The sequence below is a fragment of the Haliotis cracherodii genome, unplaced genomic scaffold (genome assembly GCF_022045235.1).
Source record: "Haliotis cracherodii isolate W230 unplaced genomic scaffold, xgHalCrac1.p SCAF_11, whole genome shotgun sequence".
NCBI lineage: Eukaryota > Metazoa > Mollusca > Gastropoda > Lepetellida > Haliotidae > Haliotis > Haliotis cracherodii.
Window position 1 is genome coordinate 44907845 of NW_027266266.1, and position 25557 is coordinate 44933401.

General features: G+C 42.5%; 1 pseudogene; it reads left to right on the top strand.

The window, feature by feature from the left end:
• Nucleotides 1-1069: 1069 nt before the first annotated feature.
• On the top strand, nt 1070-21324 carry LOC139455853 (uncharacterized; annotated as a pseudogene).
• The last annotated feature ends 4233 nt before the right edge of the window (nt 21325-25557 follow it).

Genomic DNA, 25557 nt, shown 5'->3' on the forward strand with positions numbered 1-25557 from the left:
CTCGTCTGTCCCGTTTTAGGATCAAAACATTGAGTTAATCAGCGGAGAGATAAGCAGTATCGTTGAGATCTGTGTCAATAATAATAATACCTATTGAGTCAGTGAGTGGCACTATGCATGGTTCACGTGTGATGTCTGATGGCTAATCCGGCTGCATGGTTTTACTGTTATTTTCTTTAGGATATTTGCATTTTGAATAATTTCATGAATGAGAAATATTTTGTTCACAGGCTGTTCTTTTTTAGTCTCTTACGAACGTCACTAAACAGGAATTTCGTGGTACATTTCCTGAACCCATCTATGTTTCTCTCTTTGTACCGATGTTTTTTGGAATTTGGTTATGGAATACACTGCAAACCAGGATTTGACTGGAATGGATTCACAGCGCGTGTATAAATTGGGACAGGTAACCTGGGATCAAAACATTTAGCTGGGACAAAAATATATATTTCTCCAAGGAAAACTATATATTCTATAGATTTGTATTGATTAACAAAATTGAAAACTTTTATGAATCATGTAGATCAATTGAACCACTTTCGTATTTTCATTGCTTTGGCCCATTTAGAAAATGCTTTCGGTATATTATAACTGTATAATTGCAGTATAATAAACTTTATATTGCTCCGCCTTCAAACAATTCAACCCGTTCATCAAATTCAGTCTGGATTTTCAGCGTAATTATTGTATTGATATAAGTGATCATGATTTCCAATGATGAAATGTACAGGACTGAACAGAATGGTATTATGGTAGACATGTGGAGGACATTTCCACATTTGTTTTGTCAATACATGCAGCTTCTGTTATCCTTATCTCGTTCAAGGCCATGTTACCCAGCTGTCTATATAATCCATTATACGCTTGTTATCTTCAACACTGTGACACTTGAAACCAAGCAATGACGTGGGTAGTCGCTCTGTGTCTGGGGCTGTTGTTGCCCCTGGGTCACTCCAAGACAGTCCACATCTACGTCAGCCCGAAGGGAACAGACGGAAACTCAGGGTAAGCTATTCTTTTATGTAATAGGGCCGATATGTAATGTGACTGTGACACTTGAAACCAAGCAATGACGTGGGTAGTCGCTCTGTGTCTTGGGCTGTTGTTGCCCCTGGGTCACTCCAAGACAGTCCACATCTACGTCAGCCCCAAGGGCTCAGACGGGAACTCAGGGTAAGCAGTTCTTTTATATAGGTTGATAAATTGCTGAAGGTGTTTTTATTTGGTGTCGCACGACATTTATCCAAATGCCGATATGCCGGAATACATTGCATACTGAACGACGTATGATGCTGTCTTAGCAATGGTCACATAGGCTGTATGTACAGCCATTTCAAACGCACATCACTGCTGTTTGTGGAGTGTACAAACTCAAACGTGCTTACATTACCAACATTGTATTATTGTTCATAAAAGATTAATTTTATTGATCCTTGATACTGCATGCTTGATATATGAATGGTGGCGGTCGGGTAGCTGAGTGGTAAAATCCGTTCGCTCGTCACGTCATAGAACCGTCCGATTTCGCACATAGGTACAACACATAGGTACAACGGGTGATATTGATGGAATATTGCCAATAGCGGCGTTAAACCTCACTCACTCACTCACTCACTCACTCACTCATATATGAATGGTAGAATCCCGGGTTCCTGGCAAAATATCCGTCTAACATCGATGTGTTATGTTTATCACGGTTCGTTATTGCCAAAGGTGTTTTGGTTCGTTGTCAGATAAGACCCGCACGGTATCCAAATACCAGAACAGAACCAAAATACCAGGAATATAGATCAACCCTGTGGAACGTTATGAATTCTATTTGAATGGGATATTCAAAGTGTAAGTGCCAATGCTCACGGTGTTCATACTGTCAAAAGTAACAGTAATGTAATAGTAATTGAAACTATACAGTGGAACCTGTCACCTTTACAGAACAGTTGCTGTGTAATTTAGAGTGTGTGAGTGAGTTGGGTTTAACGCCGCTTTTAACAGTATTGCAGTTATAACACGGTATGTCAGCTTAATGTGGGAGGAAAGCCCGAAATGATGCCATTTTGGTGAAACCCACGAGCACGGGTATGGTGCTGACAAACAGAGAAACATAATCGGGATTAACCGGTATTTGGACCCACAATCATAGGTTCCTGGCGTGCCCAAGGGACGCAACTCTGCAAAGCGAATCGCAGCGCCTTAGACGACTGGGCCACCCGTGCCCCCGTCAAATTTAGAAAGAATATACTTGGATTCTGATTGCAATTTTAACTGAAAGGTATGTTTACTTGGCGAAGATGTGACTGCAGCTACAGACACGAGGGTGTGGTGATAAAAAACTCAGATACCTAATCAGACCAAACCGGAATTTGAATCCAAGGACACACGGAGAATTGCCACATCTTAAACAACTTGAACATCTGTGCCCCCTCACCTTGTCTGAAGAGGCATGTAAATACAACCTGCAAGACATATCTGCCAAAAACAGAGTCGATGATACGATTCCGACTATATCATGAGCATGTGTTTATGAATCACTACCAAACTACCCCATGAACTCTCTGAAGACACCCATAACATCATGGCATACCGTCCGGACATTTGGTTTGTATTTGTCGTGTCACCTGATTGTCTGGTTCATTGATCACTTGATTGTCTGGTTTGTTTTCAGGATGACGTCGCATGGCAGGAGTACTGCTGTGCTGCGTTAGTCAATAAATACTTTTTTTTTTTTGAAAAATTGTATAGATGGCGGGTGCTTCCGGTAGGGCAGGACATGCTTACCCTTTTCACGAACACCAGGTGTCATCACTGATTGTCAGTGGTGCATTCATATATTATCCACAGCTATTTACCCTTTACGCCAAATGGACCCTGTTTCTCTTGCGTTGGCAATTTATATTTAGGTGAAGGTACTGATCACTGTATCGATATAGTATATCTGTATGGTGCTTAAAATGCCCTGCAAAGGTGCCCTACCCGCAAACAGAAACATGTGCCTTGTACTTAGGTTGGATGCCGCCCACCCGGTTGCCACCCTGGACAAGGCCAGGCAGTTACTGGACAGCAGTGGGGTCAAGGACAACAGTGAGTAGGTTTTGCAGCTCACCTTTCAGAATGTTGTTTTCAAACTCTTGTATGTATGAATATATTTTCTTAATTTATATGTTGTTAACTTGTCTTAAATATGCCAGATTGACATAAATACATTCAATGGATTTTAAATTAACTTCTTTCTAACTCCCATCTCTTCCTGCAGCGGTGTACGTGGAGCTGATGGGAGGCTATCACAACCTGCAGTCCACCCTACACTTCACTCACGCCTACTCCCAGCCTGTCACCTTCAGAGCCTACCAGGACCAGGAGGTCCACGTTGTGAGTGGGGGCACACGTGCTGAGTGGGGAGGTCCGCGTGGTTAGTGGGAGGTTCGCGTGGTTAGTGGGAGGTTCACATGGTGAGTTGGGACACACGTGGTAAGTGGTGAGTTCCACGTGGTGAATGGGAAGGTCTAAGTGCTGAGTTGGGACACGTGTGGTAAGTGATGAGGCCAGAGTGGTTACTGGGGAGGTCCACGTGGTGAGTTGGGACACACGTTGTAAGTATAGAGGGACACGTATTGAATATCCACAGGGCAAATGAAACGACCCTCAGTAGTCTTCTACTCCCAACAGTTCATGCTTTGCCCTGTCAAAATGTTCGGCGTGCAGTCAGGAGTCGAAGCCCTGTCAATTACAATTTCTCCACTCAAAGCTAGGAAATGCACCTTCAGCTGTAACCAATGCCTGCTTCTACTCGTGATGAATGTATTCACTTGACTCGTACAATGGATCCTGCTTTTTGGCAGTTATGATTATGGATTTCTTATGATTTCTTCGCGAACACATGGTCCACAATTTGACTTCATTAACACGCGCTCGTGCTATCGTCGGAGTCGTCGAATTCAGAATGGTTATAGAAAGGGTGCTTTCACATTTGTTTATTATTATTGGAAACAAACTCAGGTCCTCAAAATATTTGAATTGAACAAAAGAATCACAATCAAAGCCAACACATTTACTTTCAGTGTGATATAACAGACTCATGAATTTAACCCTTTAGATCACTGAGAATTGTAACAAATATAACAATTTAATGTTCTGTACATACCAACCTTCGTCTGTTGTGATGTCACCAGACAGGAGGCAAGCAGATCCCAGCAAACCTGTTTACCCACGTGACAGACAGCAACGTGCTGAATATGCTGCCATCAAATTCAAGGTCAAAGGTAGTATGAATATACTGTCATTCTTTTAAATGACTATGGTGAAACGTGACGGTTGTATAATAGAAACACTAGCAATGGTGATGGAGCAAGATATTGGACTACTGCAACAGACTGTTGACAGGGATTTCAATTCAACAACTCAAGAGGGTTTGAGAGCAGCCTCAATGAGTTGGAACAGGAAATAGCTGGAATCAGGCTAAAAGTAGTACTAAACCACCCTCACCCATTTACCCACTCTGAGTAATAGAAACCCACAGTTTAGAAGATGTTACTTACAGGAGTATGGTACTCTGCTCAAGTTCCTGTGCTCTAGGTGTTGCAGTTGAACCTACCTAGTGCCGGCGTCACAGATTACGGCCAGATGTCCAAGTTCGGCTTCTACGTATCCAGGACGTCATGGCTGGAGATCTTCATCAATGGGGAGCCAGCCAGATTGGCCCAGTACCCTAATGAGGTAGGAAGGTAGAGCCAGATTGGCCCAGTGCCCTAATGAGGTAGGAAGGTAGAGCCAGATTGGCCCAGTACCCTGATGAGGTGGGAAGGGAGAGCCAGACTGGCCCAGTACCGACCTGATAAATCCCATAATATTCTAAACGCCCTTTGAAATATATTGAATCTGCCCTTGTGTGTTTAATATTCTTCTTTATTATCTGATCTTTTCCATGTCATGGCAGGACACTTTGAGAGCTGCCAGGTTAAAAATACTTATGTCGGTGCTCAGGATTACAGAGCACTTTGGGAGGATCGAGGTTCTAATTCAGTTTTGTTATCAGCTGTTATCATTTCTTTATTGAAAAGTCTGTTCTCATTTCCAGTGTGATGAAGAACTACCGATCGGTATCAAATTTAACATTTGTCTAAATAATTATAGAAAAAAGCGGTCAAACAGAGACTAATGGAGCATTTAGGAGCGAATAACCTCATGTATATATGCCAGTCAGCTTATCCAATCAACTGATCATGGAAAAGAGACAGTATTGAATCGTGTTCTGAATGATATCATCCTGGCTGTTGACAATGGCATTGGTTTTACTGTTTGTACTGAGAGCTCCTTCTTCAGCATTTGACACAGTAGATCAGTAGAAGCCACAGAGCCGTTTGCAAAGCGTCTTTGGAAACAGTGTGTGATTATAAGGAATACCCAGCCTAACTTTCTCAGTGACCTGTTTTAGGGCCTGTCCTCTTTACTCTGTACACATGTCCAATCGGAGACGTTATCAATCAGCACAATATCCTCCATCACTTTTACGCTGACGACTCACAGCTGGTGAACGGTCTTTCCATCGACCAGTCACCACACCAAGATGCCGCGAGGAACATGGAAACCTGTATTTCCTATGTTAAGCTCTCGATGTCAAGTAACAAGTTACAGCTGAATGACTGTAATACTGAATCTATTATCACCCGGCCGTCATCCACACTTCACAAGCTTCACACCAAATATCTTTCCGTGGGCAAAGCCGACATTCCATTTACACCTGTAATCATAAACGCGGGATTTCACCTTGATTCCAGCCTTTCTATGACCTATCATGTTAACTACCTATGTCTTAGTTGCTACTACAATTTGAGGAACATCAGAGCCATATATCATCCTGTGACGACACAGCAGCACAAGTACAATCACTAGTTTCATCCTAATGCAACAGTCTGATAGTGGAAATACGTAAGGATAACATCAACAATCTCCAGAAGATCCAATAACACACAAGTGTTACGATCCCTCCATTGGCTGTCTATTGCAAAGAGAATTGGCTTTAAGTTGCTTACCCTGTGTATATAGAACATCTACATTTTGTTCATTTGTACTAGCCATCCAGGAACCCGCCACCTTATGAAGTAACTGCAGCGCAGAAATGGAATGCTCTTGCAACTGCCCTCAGAACAGCCCCATTTCTTGATAGACTGAAAACATATTTGTTTGACAACACAGCCTCTAACGCTAGTGTACATACAAATGTGTGTTGTTAGTGTGTGGGTATCATATTATTTGGTAAATATTTTGTTTACAGAATTCTCACTTGATCACAGTTTCTGCTGTGATAATTCAATAGAAAAGTGTGTCTTATCGGCAAAATAGGTAGAACATATTTATCGACCACACTCTAAAATCGGATCCTAAAAGAAACAAATATACAAATGTGTGAAATTCTTGCAGAAATTCCTGAACCTGGTCTCTGTTCCTGGTGGTAGACGTAGCAGGATCTTCACCTACAACACGATAGAAGACGCCAGATGGGTGCACGAGAAGGAACCATGGGCCTACGGATTCTGGTAACATTCAACGTGATTTCCACAACCGTAATGGATTTATTGCAGAAAACAGTAACAGTGTGTTTAGAATCATTGTATAACTCTTCCTACAAAAAGAAACCTAACATAGATTTTATCAGTTTATGGACAAAGTTATATGATTGATTACAAATGTCATGATCACATGTGAACTGACTGAAAAACATACGCAGGTCGGGTAAAGATAATATGATAAACCAAAACGTCATGATCTGTTGTGGCCTCAACGAGCATTGATGACAACTTGACTGCAGTGACCCATGGAGGCAATCAGATCCTGTATGACGTGTTGAGGAAAGTTCTGCCTCAAAGTTTCTTAAGTGCCATGAGCAGTGCTTGGAGTGTATGCGCTGGTGGATTCCATCGGCGCATTTGGTAATCCAGGGAAGGTGATCGAGCAGGCCAGCGTAGCATCTGGATATTGCTTTGTTGTGGGAAGGCCTGGCAGACAAGTGCACTATGAGGCGTTGTCTTGTTGGAAAAGTACACCGTTGGCGTTAATGAACAGGACGACCTGCCGTTGCAAGATCTCATCTCTAAAGCGAATAGCAGGTCCGACAGGCCACCATGACGCTCCCACTTCCAAATCAGTCGACCTGCTGCACACAATTTAGGGCATATCCTTCGTTCTGACGTCTGTAGACACGTGCACGTCCATTAGCAGGTCGGAGTGGAAAGCTCATCCCTGAACAGAACGGCCTTTCGTCTTGCACGTGTCCATCTCACTCTGTCTGCACCACTGCCAACGTTCAGCCAGGTGACGTTGTGTCAAGATGTTACGTCGAACTAGTCTTTAGGCAAGAAATCATGCGTCCCACAGCCGATTACGCACTGTATGGTCAAAGTGTCTGCGTAGCATAGGGGTGTTGTGGTTCGTTCACCCAGATGTTGCATATAGCACAGGGGTGTTGCGGTTCGTTCACCCAGATGTTGCATATAGCACAGGGGTGTTGTGGTTCGTTCACCCAGATGTTGCATATAGCACAGGGGTGTTGTGGTTCGTTCACCCAGATATAACGGCGGCAGTTACGTTACGGATGACGTTGAATGGGATGGAGAATGTGTGCAATGGAATGGGATGGATGTTTTATGTCACGGTAGTAGCATTGATGTTGGGTAAAATGATAAAGATGTCACTGCTTATACAACGTATTTATAAGAATGTAGGATTCAATAAGAAATTCAAGTCTAGTCAAAGAATTCTCAAGGCTGCTGTCTGTACAGGTATTTCAGCTGGGCGGATGATGGTGTTGGGATCAGCGACATTGACATCAGCAAACATCAGTTCACTCTGGCAAACGACACGAACTACGGACTCAGAGTAGGTCAGTAGAGCTAAGGACATCCCGTGTTGTTTGTACTACTGATCCCCCATTGTGGCTGGGTAGCTCGGTGACTCAGTGGTCAGAAATATGCTATGCTATTTGTTGAATATCCTCATTATTAGTAGAACAGTGCAGGATGTCAATAACTGGGTGAGGTGAGGTGAAATGGGGTTAAACGTCGCGTCCAGGATTATTGCATTCATACAGTGACGTGCATGCACGTGTGTGTGTGTGGCTGCTTGTACTAGTCCGGACTGATGCCCATTTATAGTGCTAGCCCACTGACATACAATGCCACAGATTAACATGAGTACCCCACTCAGACACAGTATACTGACCTCGAGCCGACCAGTCCTTGATTTAGCCCCTTAATGCCGAGCTTCAAGTTAAAAACGTCTTTTGGTCTGACGCGGCCGGGGATTTGACACCGACCTTCCACTCTCCGAGCGGAAGCTCTACCAACTAGACCACGTAGGCGGTCGGAAATAACAGGGAACTTAACGTGTAAATATGGTATGCAACAGATTGTGTTTAAAACTCATTCCAAACAAATTCGAATATAGTCACAATAAGCAGATAGATTACTATCACATTACGCAAAGAGTTTTATTGAGCTTTTGAAATGCAGACTATATTACCCTGATATAGCATATGACCTACTTTGAAAGTTCAGCTATACGTGAACAGTACAAAGTGTGGCGATTTAGATTGGTTCCATTATGTCCAGGTCATTACAACCCGGCCCATCTGGCCTATGCTGACAATCAGGGTGGCTACTTCCGGGTTATCAACATGACTCTCAGAGCTGGATCTGCCGGTGAGAAGAACCACCTCCTCCTCCACCTCCTCCTCTTCCTGTAACTTATAAATATCGCACTTACATAACACATAATGTTAAAAGTCAGTTTGGGAATTTCCACATCTGGCCCAACACAAAGACCGGCACCATGGACTCCTCTGACATCATCACTGTGTCCCTCATCAACGACTGCATCAGGCACGTTTCTCTGTCCCTCTGCACCCATCTTCGTCCAATCCAAAGGCAGACGTGACTTATGTTTGGTTACGTTATCTCGGGGGAACACTCCGATCCGGTGTCCTTTTCCACTCAGTGGTTCGACTTTGTGTGAAAATCTTGTCTCTTTATAATTTACATTATCAACTTGTATGTTTCAACGACTTGAACCAAGCTTGCAACGACTGGCTGGCAATTGGCCCTGGTCTAGTATATTTTTGAACACAAAACAGGGCTGACCCTGTACAAGTAAAACAAGAAACATTGTCAATGAATATTTAAGACTGAAAATATGGTCAACTCACGGGAAGTTTCAAATGAAATTCCATTAACGTTTCGGAAACAAAAACAAAAGTTCATCTATTATTATTTCTGACCATGACGAGACAATGACAAGACATAGGTGTGTCTCAAGCACGTAGTTAGACTTAAGAACTCATTTTGAAGTCATTCCCGGGAAACACAAACGATGTAATCAATAAAAAACGATAAAAATCACTTCCATTACGGTAGGAAATCCCTAATGAAAATATTATATGATTCCGACTTTATTAAGAAGCATGTGTTTATAAGTCATTATAAAATAGTGATATTACCGAGTGTTCGCGAAAAGGTGAGCGTATTCTACCCACCCAGTGACTCCGTCACAAACACATGCAAAGGCAAGTCATCTGTTCACCTAAACAATTACGGGAACATGGTACAAGTCAAAATAGCCAATTGTATCGAACATTATTTTTGTCAGCGATGCGTCAACTTTGGAAATATTCTACTAGTACTTCCGGCTTATCTTAATACCACAACCAACACCGCTCAACCCGTGACAGGCTCATCTCAAAATAGTCACTGGAGGATATCACAGCAGTTGCCTTGGAAGACTGTTGAATGAAATAAGGGAACGTCTATCCTGGAGTCATGTGTTCGGTATATGTTCGTCTACACCGTGCAGATCCGTGAAGATTCGGGGTAGAATAGGTCTTCAGCAACCATGCTTGCCGTTAAAGGCGACTATGCTTGTCGGAAGAGGCGATTAACGGGATCAGGTGGTCAGGCTTCGCTGACTTGGTTAAACAACAAACAAACACACCCTGCAAGTAATGTGCGACGTTGATGTGAACACCCTATCTACTGAGGTAGCAAAACATGACTTATTTGGATGGGGTAATGCATTTCCTCTACGCCGCAGTGCACATTATTACTGTATGTACGTCACGTCTGCCACGTCTCGACTCATTTTCGTTCCATGAGTTTATCATTCGTTGCATGCCTTTGTCTCTTTGGAAAGTAATTGTGCACATATGCTTTTATAACCCAACCAAAAGTGTCAAGAAAACGTTAAAATGATTATGGAAATGTTTGTGTGGTTTTCACTTATTGACATCAGAGTAGGCTTATGCAAGATGGCGCCAGGGTGCGCATTTCCATAAAGATAGTTTGATTCACGGAGTAACGTGTGTTTTTTTGCAGCTTGGACCGAGGCGTGAGTAACCTCAAATTTGAGGGGTTTACTTTGGAGGCGTGTCGCAAAGCGGGAATCACTGGAGAAGGTGTACACAACATCATCGTTCAAAACATGGAAATTAAGAATTTAGGTGAGTACTTAAAACTATTTCGGACGATTATACCTGATTTTTTAAGCTGTACGATTGTACGATTGTTTGTTTGTTGGTTGGTTTACGCCTCACTCAGCAATATGTCAGCTGTTTGACGGCGGTCTGTAAATAACCGAGTCTCGACCAGACAATCCAGTGATTGGCATCATGAGCATAGATGTACGCAACTGGGATACGATGACATTCATCAACCACGTTAGCGAGCCTGACCACACAGTCCCGTTCGTCGCCTCTTACGACAAGCATAGCGCCTCTCACGACAAGCATAATAGCCCCTTCCGACATTCATGGGTCGTATGAGTAAGAAAATATAGATGAGTGTCAGCCATTAAACCTAATTCTGATAATTGAATACAGATATTTCAAAGTCTCCTATCACCTTAATATTTCATATTACCAGCGGACCGAATAGACCCTTATCATGTCTCTTTTTGATAGTCAATTGTTTGTTTTAATATTTACCTTTATCCTCAGGTGCCTATGGCGTTAGCTTCAGCGACAGCAACAACATCACCGTATCCCGGTGCGACATCCACTACACAAATGGTGGCGTCAACCTGACCGGTAACAAAATAATTCACCTACTTACTGTTTCCATTATTCATGCATCCGTATTTTTAGACCACGTTGACACCGTTAGTGTGTTCTCAGGTTACAGATCTTCGTCTGGCGTTTATCCTTCCCTTAGCACTAAAACTTAAACTATCTTTTCCCCCAAATCTATTGATCACATATCAGTATCATTTTCACATAACATATTGTCCCTGTCCCAAGCTAAAATGATGTTTGTTTGTTTGTTTGTTGTTTAACGCCGCACTCAGCAATATTCCAGCTATATGACGCCGGTATGTAAAATAATTGAGTCTGGACCAGACAATCCAGTGATTGACATCATGCGCATCGATCCACGCAATTGGGACCGATGACATGTATCAACCAAGTCAGCGAGCCTGACCACCCGATCCCCTTAGTCGCCTTATTTACGACAAGCATAGTCGTCTTTTACGGCAAGTATGGGTTGCTGAAGATCTAATTAAAATGATGTAAACTTTTCATTTTGAAACACTGAAAATGGCCGCCGTAGTTTGTGAAGTTGTGAAATAAAATATCAGCCTTCTTCTCATAAACCATTGCATATTGTGTTCAAATTGTTTGTTGTTTGTTTAACGCCACACTCAGCAATATTCCAGCTACATTACGAGGGTCTGTAATTATTCGAGTCTGGACCAGACAATCCAGTGATTGACATAATGAACATCGATCCACGCAGCGAGGCTGACCACCCGATTCTGTTAGTCGCCTCTTACGACAAGCATAGTCACCTTTTACGGCAAGCATGGTTGATGAAGACCTGTTCTACCCCGGATCTCAAATTGTGAGAGATGTTCATTAGATCCTTCTAAATTCAAAATTGGGTTATAATTCATAATTTCCATTTCAGTTTTAACAAAATCAGTAAACACATTATCGAGTCACTGGACTTTCAGGCCAATCACTTGATTGTCTGGTTTGTTTACAAGCCGCCGTCGCATGGTAAGAGTACGGCTGTGCGGTTTCAGGCAACAAACACATTCTTACTTGGTCCCGTGAAGATTCCGGGGTAGAATGGGTCTTCAGCAACCCATGCTTGCCGTAAAAGGCGACTATGCTTGTCGAAAAAGGCGACTAACGGGATCGGGTGGTCAGGCTCGCTGACTTGGTTGATGCATGTCATCGATCCAAATTGCGTGGATCGATGCTCATGATATTAATCACTGGATTGTCTGGTCCAGACTCGATTATTTACAGACCGCCGTCATATAGCTGTTATATTGCTGAGTGCGGCGTTAAACAACAAACCAACCAACCATTCTTACTTGCTTGCCCTTTTCGCGAACACCTGGAGTGTGAATACCCTCGGACATTGTCACCTGGGACTGAATATCCAGTGGCATATCCTGCATGATGACTGGACGTCACTGCGAGGAACTCCTAGAATACATTATGCCATTGGTTCCGTGGGTCTGCTAGAACTTCGGAACTTTGCCGGTTTAGATAAAAATAACAATAAATAGCATACATTCTTCTTTAATTACTATTAATGTTCTTGTATATACCGTAAGTCATCTATAGATGACAACCTATCGTTCAAAATTCCGAGTTTATAATTGCAGCAATTAAATTATGATAGTTTTGAGGTCAGGTCCAGAGGTCAGTTCGCACAGTTTTTGTTGTTTGTACAACTTTGTTTCGCCGAAACAAAGAAAACAAAAGACGATGTTGTTTTGTTTTGTTGTTGATGTTTTTCATTATGTTTGGTACACTTACAGGTGGAGACCGGATGACGTTAACGCCATCTGGCAACCTAGTTGAAGACAACCATATTTGACAGTTTGCCCGTGTCGGAGGCGTTGGTTACAACGCTGTGTTTTTCGACGGCATCGGTAACGTAGCCCGTCACAACTACCTCCACGACGGCCAATACACCGGCATGTGGTTGGCGGTACGCTAAATGAATACGGATGTATATAATCTATACTCTAAAGTATCTCACTCGGGACATATACCACGTAATGCCTCGTAGGTTTAAGTTTAGGACATATCAATTTTGTTTGTTTGTTTGTTGTTTAACGCCGCACTCAGCAATATTCCAGCTTTCTGACGGCGGTCTGTAAATAATTGAGTCTGGACCAGTCAATCCATTGATTGACATCATGAGCATCGATCCACGCAATTGGAATCGATGACATGCATCAACCAAGTCTGCGAGCCTGACCACCCGATCCCGTCAGTCGCCTTTTACGACAAGCATAGTCGACTTTTACGGCAAGCAAGGGTTGCTGAAGACCTATTCTACCCCGGATATTAACGGTTATCAACATGATCCATACGTAGTGTTTCTCCATCACCCGTAAATACGTATGGCGGGTGTGAACGTGGTGTATTCAAACCAGAGGAGTATAGACATTGTGTTCCAACTCACAACCTTTTGATTGCCAGGGTAACGACAACACAGTAGAGTACAACCACATCCACCACATGTGTGTGAACAGTACTGATTGCGGCGGGATAATTGCAGGGAGAGATTGGTCCGCAGTGAGTAAATCCGTCCAACAATTTATAGTTAGCGAATAGCTAGAAAACACAAGGTGTTATTTCATACAGTGACGAGATTTACCTACTGGGTTTTGAAATTTGAAGTAATCTAACCACAGATTGAGTTAAATTACCTTGAATTGCAGTTTATCTCTAGATGTAAAGAACGCTTTGAAAATGGTACTCTTTTGGAACGCGTAACTACACATGAGTAAAGAGGCTAGCCGTCTTGGAATAGTTCGAAATATAGTCACATTTAGTGATAACGTAGCAAATATAACCCAGATTCAAGTTTGATTACTGGTTTCAACAACTGGTTACAAAGCGTCCAAAAGAAGTGGTTAAATGACCTTTCGTAGACATATATGTAATTGTATTGCAAAATTTTGCCTACATTGCGCTGCTTAGACTGAACTATGTCGTTTCATGGAAATACAGAATAAAAATGCCATTTTCAATTTTTTGGGTGACAAGTTGTAGAAAATTGCGGCAAAGAACGTGGAGCTAATGTATTTCTCAAGACACTTTATTTAAAAAACAATAGTTAAGTTACGTTTGAAGTTGAACTTACGGTGCAAAAGGTTTGAAATAACTCCCCAGTAACAGCAATATATGTTAAAAATAACTATCTCTCCATCACGAAATTCGACCTGGCTAAAATTGACCCATTTCGGTTAGTCTTCACATTCCTAGCTGCCAGAATAGCCCCACTTTGCGTCGGAGTATAACATGTAATAGGTTTGTAAAAGATAAAAAAGTCTTCACATAACGGTGTCCAAAAGTGGCATCTGACACTGTAAAAAGCCTATCAGTAATACCCGTTCTGATGACAATGCTTGTTTTAATTCATGCCGATTCAATCTGCAGCGTGGTACCAGGATCCGATACAACTACATCCACAACGTTGTGAAGAACATGCCGGGAGCGGAGAACAGGGGCATCATGCTGGACGACCAGTTCTCCGGCGTCCTCATCGAACACAACGTCTTCTACCAGGTAAACGAGTGGAGTCACCATGTCTCCCGACCCGTCCTCCTGTTCTCTCAGTCTTGTTTGTCACAAACACGAGTAAGTTGTAAGATACAGCTTTGCACCCCTTACCCGTGCCAGGATCCGCAGATCGTGTATTCCAATCCTCGATTCTCCCCGATTTTTTTCCCCCGCCACGAAGTGGAAGGGGGACATACGAATGGGTGCCGTCCGTCTGTCTCTCCGTCCGTCCGTCCGTCATATTTCGTTTCTGGTTCAAAAGAGATATCTTAACCAAACTTGGCACATAGATAGGTCTAGTGGTGAACTGATGCCTTTTGACAGTTTGGAATTTAAGAAAAATATATTTTTCGAGTTTCCATGGCAACGACTTGAACTTAGACTGAAACTGGCGGTAGTCCTCGTTTCCGGAGCAGATCTTGAAAAACATACAATATTTCTTCACCAAACTTGTCACATAAATAGGTCAAGTGGAAAACTGGTGTCTTTTGATACTTTTGGATTTAAAAAGAAAATTGTGTTTCCATGGCAATGACTTTGGCTTACACTGAAAATCATCAAACTTGGCACAGATCTTGAAAACCGTACAATATTCCTTCCAAAATTGGCATATAAATAGGTCTAGTGGTAAACTGGTGCCTTTTGATAGTTTGGGAGTATTATCGAATGTTTCCTTAGCAAGAGCATAACTCGGAAACCGTTTACATATTTTACAAAAACATCCACGCAGGGTTGTCTGGGAACCGTTACCATAATTGAGATGTATACCACTTGACAAAGGAACTTGGTCAAGGTATATGGTGAATTATTGTGAAAACACAATTTACAAGTGGCACCTACATCATCGCATTCATGGTGGTAACATAAACAATGGCACCCGAACCAGCCTACTTCCTCACAGTGGGTACCAGTAACATGAACAGGGGCACCCGAACCAGCCTACTTCCTCGCAGTGGGTACCAGTAACATGAACAGGGGCACCCGAACCAGCCTACTTCCTCGCAGTGCATGCTGGTAACATGAACAGGGGCGCCCGAACCAGCCTACTTCCTCGCAGTGCATGCCGGTAACTTGAACAGGGGCACCCGAACCAGCCTACTTCCTCGCAGTGCACGCCGGTAACAAGTACAGGGGCACCCGAACCAGCCTACTTCCTCGCAGTGCATGCCGGTAACATGAACAGGGGCACCCGAACCAGCCTACTTCCTCGCAGTGCATGCCGGTAACATGAACAGTGGCACCCGAACCAGCCTACTTCCTCGCAGTGCATGCCGGTAACATGAACAGGGGCACCCGAACCACCCTACTTCCTCGCAGTGCATGCCGGTAACATGATCAGGGGCACCCGAACCAGCCTACTTCCTCGCAGTGTAAGTTTGTTGGTGTGCTTCATGTTTTGTGTTTCACAGAAGCACACAACAATGATTACATTGAAAGAGACCTGCCAGGATATCAAGTCTATCCAGGAGACACTATACATGGTATTGCTGTGTATGTTTCAAGAACAGTGTCCAGCTTTGTGATGTAATGTCATCTCGCAGTATTGAATACATTTCTTTTCTTGTTGGCAAATTCTGCATTGCTTGTGTGTATGTTCCTCCAAAAGTGTCATTGACGCGTTTGTCACATTCACTTAATCATTTCATGCAGAAACTTCAGGATTTGCAGTTGATGTTGATTAATTGTGCAACGTTTATATACAACTCTCTATTTGTTAGACAAAACGCAATCTGTCTCAAAATTGATTTTTGTAATTTATTGTACATGGGTCAATGGCCTTGCTTCTGAAATAAACCTTGATTGATTGATTGATTGAAACTTCAGGATCTCTCCAAGCAGCATGAATGTGAACATGTCCTAGTTACTGGGGATTTCAACTATGATCTAAGTGAAAAGCTGAAACTTGAAGATTTCTTTAATGTGCGGATAATGACTCAACTCATTCACTCACCAACTCACTGTCTTGGAGCTATACTGGACTTGTTGTTTCCAGATCATGCCAGTGCTGTAGCATTCCAGACTCCAGTCTACTACTCAGATCACCAGATGATTTCTCAGTACACCTCATGCTGACCCCTGCTCTCCTTAATCTCTAAGTAAAGTAAGAACTCCCTTACTTCTCTGACTATTGTTTAAGTGATAGCACAACCAATTAAAAATACAGTTACGTATTATATCATAAACTGCAGATGGTAAAACAACACCAGTAATAACTTTTTTAGTGCTGCAATTACGCAATTAACAAAAAGTCCAGTGAACATACTTCATGGGAGCTAATGCATTGCACACAACCGGACATGTCATATTGGCGGGGGATATGAATATTTCATGCTTGTTATTCTTGATTTGTCATCATGATACCAGGGTTGGTGGGGAATAGAACTCCATCTAATGATCTTCGGGGGGCACGGGCGGCCCAGTCGTCTAAGGCGCCACGATTCGCTGTGCAGAATTGCGTCCCTTGAGCACGCCAGAAACCTATGATTGTGGATTCGAATCCCGGTTCGCCCCGATTATGTTTCTAGGTGTGTCAGCACCATATATACCCGTGCTCGTGGGTTTCACCGATGTGGTAAACGTCTGACCCGCATCACTTCGGCGTTCCTCCCACATTAAGCTGACATGCCGTGATATAAATGGAATACTGTTAAAAGCGGCGTTAAACCCAACTCACTCACTCACTCACTCTTATGATCTTCTACTCTTAAGGCACACTCCGAATGCTTTCCGAAATAGTTTTATCCATTATAGGTGTTGTATTGAGCCATATATCGTTTCCATTGTCTTCTTATTTTTAAATCTACACGGCTTTATGCACCTATTTGTTTGGGTATCTGAGTCCCCCTTTAACATATGTTAAAAATATAGTAAGGAAAACTTGATGAAAGTAAAACATATTTAGGTACATTAACTACAGATGCTTTCTAAATGAAGAAAATGTTTCTGAAGATGAATAAATGACTTGTATCGGTCAAAGGAACAACCATGACAGTCACGATTCTCGATTATTCAACGTATTATCCCTTAGGGGAAATACCTGGACTCATTCGCTGCAATTAGCACAGAATTAAGATTCTAATTAACAGTCAATCAAATGTCTCTTCTGAAACTGAGTTTGGCATCCATATTTTCATTCAGAATGAAAACAGAGAGGAATAGAAAGAATAGTGCGTTCTTTAACTTCTTTTGAGTAGTATAATACTACTTTGCTTAATGGAGGATGCAAGATCTCATGCAACCATCAACATAATGTTTTATGACAGAACCAATACCACGCCAACATCGGAGGCGGCCGTGACAACATCATACGCTACAACGTTTTCTACGACGCTGTAAACTTCCCCCTCAACGTGGACGGCCGTGGTATCCTGCATGACAGCAACAAAGTGACGCTATTTAACAGACTTAAGGTAGTGATATCTAAGTCATTAGGCACGCATAACCAGGAGCAAGTTTCTCTCTCTAGCTTTATAGGGATCGAACCCCCGACCTTCCACTCTCCAGTCCGTTGGATAGTATATGTGGTGTACATTATTAAGTGATATTGTTTAGGAAAGAAAAATATTATCTCTTGTAAAAAATGTCGGTTATTGATTAGTCACATCTAGATTGATGCCATTATCTTATAGTCCCCTCCCGGTTCTCCCCGATTATGTTTCTAGGTTTGACAGCACCATACCCGTGCTCTTGGGTTTCACTAAAGTGAAACGTCTGAGACCTGCATCACTTCGGGCTTCGGGCTTTCCTCCCACATCACGCCGTGATATAACTGGAACACTGTTCAGAGCTGCGTTAAACCCAACTCACTCACTCACTCACTCAATTTATCTTCACCTCGACGTCAAGCTCCCTGAGATTTGTTTGTTTGTTTGTTGTTTAACGCCCCACTCAGCAATAAGACAGCTATATGGCGGTGTTCTGTAAATAAACGAGTCTGGACCAGAGAATCTAGTGATTGACAACATGAGCATCGATCCAAGCAATTGGGATCGATGACATGCATCAACCAAGTCTGCGAGCCTGACCACCCGATCCCGTTAGTCGCCTTTTACGACAAGCAAAGTCGCCTCTTACGACAAACATAGTCGCCTTTTACGACAAGCAATGCATGCTGAAGACCTATTCTACCCCGGATCTTGACGGGCCCAGCTTTTGATGTAACTCTTTAGGACGAATGTCCCGATAACTCGAGTTATATAAATATCGTGGTTAGCGATAAACCTGTCATGTCGTGAGGCATTTTGCGCTCCAACGTAGTCACATCTGTGGAGCAAGTTACAGTCACGTCACCCAATACTCGTTGATTTCAGGTGTTTCCATACAAGACCAAGCCGTGGTCAGAGAGGTACCCCAAACTAGCCACTATCGATTCCAATAATCCTACGTATCCAATGGGTAAGACACAAACCACACGTATCAGTGACTCATTATGGTGCTATCATCCTATGTATCCAATGGGTGAGACAGAAACCACACATATCAGTGACTCGTTATGGTGCTATCATCCTATGTATCCAATGGGTGAGACAGAAACCACACATATCAGTGACTAGTTATGGTGCTATCATCCTATGTATCCAATGGGTGAGACAGAAACCACACATATCAGTATCTCGTTATGGTGCTATCATCCTATGTATCCAATGGGTGAGACAGAAACCACACATATCAGTGACTCGTTATGGTGCTATCATCCTATGTATCCAATGGGTGAGACAGAAACCACACATATCAGTGACTCATTATGGTGTTATCATCCTATGTATCCAATGGGTAAGACACAAACCACACATATCAGTTGTTCATTATGGTGCTATCATCCGCGAAAGAATAGTCACAGTGCTGACAAACCACTTCGTAACGTTTCAAGGATGCATGTGCTGTTGACTTAGTCGAAGTTAAATAACCTCGTGGCTCATTCTTGGTGTCACCCACCCACCCACTCACTCACTGTGTGTCTTGTATGAAGGCAATCAGATCTACGACAACGTTTTCTACAACAAGCGAGGGCCAAATATCGTTGAATACCATGGCACTGGTCTTAACAAGAAGGAATACTACGACATACATGACAACTTTAAGGTTAGACTTCATGCTTTTTAAAAATTCTGTTCACGCTGAATCGGCAGAAATTCGAAATCGATGATTGGCGTTTATAACGTTTTTAAAGTCTACTTTATCATGTTGTTTCATGCCTCTGATCATCCATCAGCAAATGGGTACCCGGTAGAATGAGATGGTTACGTGAATGCAAAGTTGATATAAGCCTAATAGGCAGTATGGTCTGTATACTCATAAAAAACTTGAGATTTCAGTTTGATTGGTTGCACTAAGCAATATTCCAGCTATATGACGGCGGTCTGTAAATAATCGAGTCTGGATCAGACAATCCAATGATTGACAGCATGAGCATCGATCAATGCAATTGGGAGCGAGCCTGACCACCCGATCCCGTTAGTCGCCTTTTACGACAAGCATAGTCGCCTTTTACGGCAAGTGTGGGTTACTGAAGACCTATTCTAACCCGGATTTCAGTTTGAATGAACACTGATCCTTCCTTGAACAGGAAAACAATTAATTCATTTTTACAATGACCTTTCGAAGAATGTGAAGACACTGCAGCCTTCTACATTAACCAGATTGATAAAAAGGGTTGTATTCCTGGGAACAAACCCGGGTACTCTCCCAATGTCAGTCAAAAGATTGGGAGGTACCAAACCTAAGGCCGCGAGAACAATTAGGAGTCGGACAATTTGGTACTTGGGATGCCAGCGTTATATTTCGAAAGCGAGGTCCGCATATTTGCCACGTTTCTCCTGAATCTTGTCAATAACATTAGTGCCAAAAGGGACAGAACGTCCAATGATATAAAATTATTTCATTGGGTGTATGAAAAAGAACAAGATCAACTTGGTACTTGGGATGCAAGCGTGACATTTGGAAAGCAAGGTCCATCTGCAACAGTGTCTCTATTATGTTTGCTTTATTGATTTTGTTTTTAGGCGAGACCTGCTGAGTTTTGGTCTCTTGGTGAATATGACTTCCGGTTCCGGTGTGCAGCGGAATCCTGGGCCAAACAAACATCAGTTCCCCAGCCTATCGATATCAACGCCGTAGGACCACGGCAACCCACGGGACCTAAATATATGCAGCAAGGTACATGTATATGGTATTTGCTGGTCACAAGCTTCAACCTAACCATTCCTAAATGTATATCCTTAATCAATAACCATCTAAAAACCTGCACAACCTCACAGTAAGCATTTTAGCTTTCCGTAAAAGGCGACTATGCTTGTCGTAAAAGGCGACTAACGGGATCGGGTGGTCAAGCTCGCTGACTTGGTTGATGCATGTCATCGATCTCAATTGCGTGAATCGATGTTCATGATATCAATCACTGGATTGTCTGGTCCAGACTCGATTATTTACAGACCGCCGTCATATAGCTGGAATATTGCTGAGTGCGGCATTAAACAACAAACCAACCAACCAAGTAAGCATTTTAGACCACAGAAAGAAAATTCATGCATCTGACCTTTTAGTATGGAGTACAAAGAGGGTACAATTCATTCATGATCTCCAGGAGGCACGTGGGTACATAGACAAACTATCCAAGCCTCCCTGCGGGACATATCATTTGTGATATGAATCTTATTCGTCTGTTGTCTTCCAGCTATACCACAGTATCACAGCACATCACATCCGGCTACATGCACTGGGTCTATCATCGGATAATGCCTACGCCGGATATTACCAGGGAAATGTATTAAAATGATGTAAATAAAAGCGACAAAACCTTTTCCATGATCATCATTGTCAAAAAACAGAGTCGATTGTATGGTTTGGTTTGTTGTTGAACGCCGCACTCAGCAACATTCCAGCTATATGACGGCGGTCAATAATCGAGGCTGGACCAGAAATTCAGTGATTGACATCATGAGCATCGATCCACACAATTGGAATACGACGACATGCATCAATCAAGTCAGCGTGCCTGACCATCCGATCCCGTAAGTCACCTTTTACGACAAGCATGGGTTGCTGAAGACCTATTCTACCCCGGATCTTCACGGGTGCCGGGTGAGGGTATCCTGCCCAACTGGTGGCATGCGTCACAAACACATGCGAAGACAAGTCAATTGTTTACCTTAACAACACGGGAACATACGGTACAAGTCAAAATAGGGTATTACACCTGACACAATATTTGTAACAACTTCTGAGCAAGAGTTGTATGACGCTCTATGAAATCTCGCATCAGCATGCTCGACTGTACCTCCAAAGTTGTGAAACCAAGGCTGCAGCTGCAGGTATATCGCTCGATATAGAGGGAAAGGTGACTATTGGAAAGTTCAAGTCATACAGTCTTGTGGAGTGTTTTGTCACTCTGTATCTTTAAGCAAAGATCTAAACATGAAACACATGAAGCGTTCTCACTTTATTTCCAGTTTAGGTGGGAAAGTCAGTGGAAGGGAATTGGTTGTATGATGGTTATTGAACGATATCAGAACATCGATATATCTGAAGCTTATGTTCACTGACTTTGCCAATCTGGGCAGAAATTCTAATCCACATGCTTCAGCGACCTATGCTTGCCGTAAAAGGCGACTATGCTCGTCGTAAGAGGCGATTACGGGGTCCGACGGTCAGGCTCGCTGACTTGGTTTGATACATGTCATCATATCCCAATTGCGTGGATCGATGCGCATGTCAATCACTGGATTGTCTGGTCCAGACTCGATTATTTACAGACCGCTGTCATATAGCAGGAATATTGTTGAGTGCGGCGTTAAACAAGAAACAAACAAACAAACAAACAAACAAACAAGGCATAAAGAAGCAGATCAGCAAGAAGGGGAGCGCAGCTGATGCCCATGGGGATATTTACTTCTTGCCTTAATGTCTTACCCCCAAATAATATATAGCTATTATTGATAAGCATTTCACATGTTGCTTCCTCAGTAAAACTTCAGATTGCACTCGCTTTCGTTGTTATACAAATTTGCTTGAACCTCTGAAAATAGATATGTTGATAATTTGTTGTTGTTTAACGCCGCACTCAGCGATATTACAGCTATATCTGAAGGCGATCTGTAAATAATCGAGCCTGGACCAGATAAGCCAGAGATTGACATCATAAGCATCGATACGACGGTATACGATGACATGGATCAATCACAGGAGTACGTATCTAAAAATAGACGCCCTCATGCATATTCATGACCATCTCCACACGCGAGCCCGAAGGGCTAGGTCATGAATATGCATGAGGGCGTCTATTTTTAGATACGGACTCCTGTGCATCAATCAACCAAGTCAGCTAGCCTGATCACCCGATGCCATCAGTCGCCTCTTACGGCAAGCATGGGTTGCTGAAGACCTATTCTACCCCGGAATCTTCACGGGTCGATATGTAACTATAGAAAACGACGCCATTTTGTTGTTTATTGCAGTTGCAAATCTCACGTCTCTGCTCTAATTTCGCTCTGTGTTTCTCCCATCTGGTGATTTCTGCATCATGTATGCAAGTGCTGCCAGGGTTTACCACCAAGGTCAAGACAAGCTCTACAAGAAAGGATGTCCCAAGGCAGTCTCCCCAACAGTTCTTCCCGCGCCCCACCCAGTAGGTCCCTTGTAGGGACACAACCTGTTTGTGATGTACATTCGTGGACATCTATAACATCCTTTTTATCCAGCTTATAACAAATGTATTGGACTCCTACTTGAACACACCCGTGAAGATCCGGGGTAGAATAGGTCTTCAGCAACTCATGCTTGCCGTAAAAGGCGACTATGCTTGTCGTAAAAGGCGACTAACGGGATCGGGTGGTCAGGCTCGCTGACTTGGTTGATGCATGTCATCGATCCCAATTGCGTGGATCGATGCTCATGATATTAATCACTGGATTGTCTGGTCCAGACTCGATTATTTACAGACCGCCGTCATATAGCTGGAATATTGCTGAGTGCGGCGTTAAACAACCAACCAACCAACCTACTTGAACAAATTATTCTGCAGCAATAGTTACCATGGCCAATCATGTAACATATATCTGCCATTACTTTGTTTGGGGTTTTGTTTACTGTCACTTGGTGAAATCAAATCACAACTAAACACTTGCCTTTTCTGTCTCCCCTCCCAGTGCCCTGATACTGAGTGGATGATCCGCATCAACCCCCTATCTGTCCTGCCCTACCCCCTGACCCCTGTCCCAGCCCCTATCAGCACTGCCTATATGGAGATTATTCTTGTGGACGAAGAAGCCCTGAGGCAGCCACGATCATGTGTGCCTACTGTGTTTTCTTTCCTGAAAAATATCTTCACTGTGTGTTAGGTGGACGTTTGAAATGGCACCAACTATCACAGTGGACCTTTCGTACAAACCTTTTGGAAACTTTCAATTTTGGACATTTTCGACAGTTAGTGCATATGCGAAACAATTATAGTTTTAAAATTATCTATTAAATATGTGGTGAGCTCAAATGTGGTTCAGTTGTTTTATTCAGTCACCTGTCATGGAGTGTCTAGATGATATCATCTTTCAGTTTATCCATATTAATTTATTTTATTAAATTTGTCTCAGTTTTGAAAAAAAAAAAAAAAAAAAAAAAATGAAAAAAAAATAAATATGTAACTATATCTATGATCACCGTATTTTGTTACAAAAGCCCCATGGATCAAGAATGAAGTTTTTCCTGAAGTCATGTGGGATAGTCGTGTACAAAGTTGAAAAATGGTTCTTTTCTGAGATTGTAAAAAATCAGCAAATTCTTTCATGTTTGAGAATCCACATGGAATTAATTCTACTTGTCTCAAATATTTTCTTTGAATGTTGGTTGGTTGGTTTGTTGTTTAACGTTAACGCCGCACTCAGCAATATTCCAGCTATATGACGGCGGTCTGTAAATAAACGAGTCTTGACCAGACAATCCAGTGATTAATTTCATGAGCATCGATCCTCGCAATTGGGATCAATGACATGCATCAACCAAGTCAGCGATCCTGACCACCCGATCCCGTTAGTCGCCTTTTACGACAAGCATAGTCGCCTTTTACGGCAAGCATGGGTTGCTGAAGACCTATTCTACCCCGGATCTTCACGGGTCTTCTTTGAATGTAGAAAAAAATCCTTCCTTGATTGGGATAAGATGACATACATCAAACAAGACCTCGCCTCACAAGTCGCCTCTTATGACAAGCATGGGTTGCCGAAGACAACGGATCTTCAGGGGTCCTGGATTTTAACACATTGGTAAGTATTTAGAACACACAATGCCATTTAGAAAGTGGTCAAATGTAACAAATGTTATATTTGGGATAAAAACTTTCTTTTTGAAGTACAGTTTCTCGTACTATTGTTGGGGCTGAGTCCCGTCCGGGATTCGAACCCACACTGCCAGAGTGAGGTGTTGTGTGTTCATAGCGTTCGGCCATGGGAGCCATGCCAATTTACACTTGTCAGAGGGGTACACAAAGTACTTGATCTATACTACCAGTTTTCGGACTTTCTCTTTGTGGAAGCCTCGGAGACTGAGTGGGTTAGATCGCTGACTGTTTGTGCTGGCGATTACGTGCCTCACTCTGGCAGTAAGGGCTCGAACCACGGACGGGACTCAACTCCAAAAAGTATCAGAATCTGTAGTTTACAAAGAAAGTGTTACATTTGTTACTTTCTCAAGTATTGTTTTACAACTATGAATGCATGTGCATTTGTATACCATGTACCTAAAAATATCAATAAGATCTTATTATACGCATAGATGTCTTCAAAGACACTGCTAATTAATTATTGACAAGCTGTCAGATAGATCTAGAAAATCTATTTATAAGCCGAGGAAGTAGCGGTCTTGTGACTTCGCATATTTGAACCTTTAAAATTATATTTTTTACTTTTATGGTCATTTATATTATAATTAAGTGCATTAAATGTAACATAAATGGATAATTACCTGTCTTCAATGTTCTACAGCTATATACAAGTGTATACATT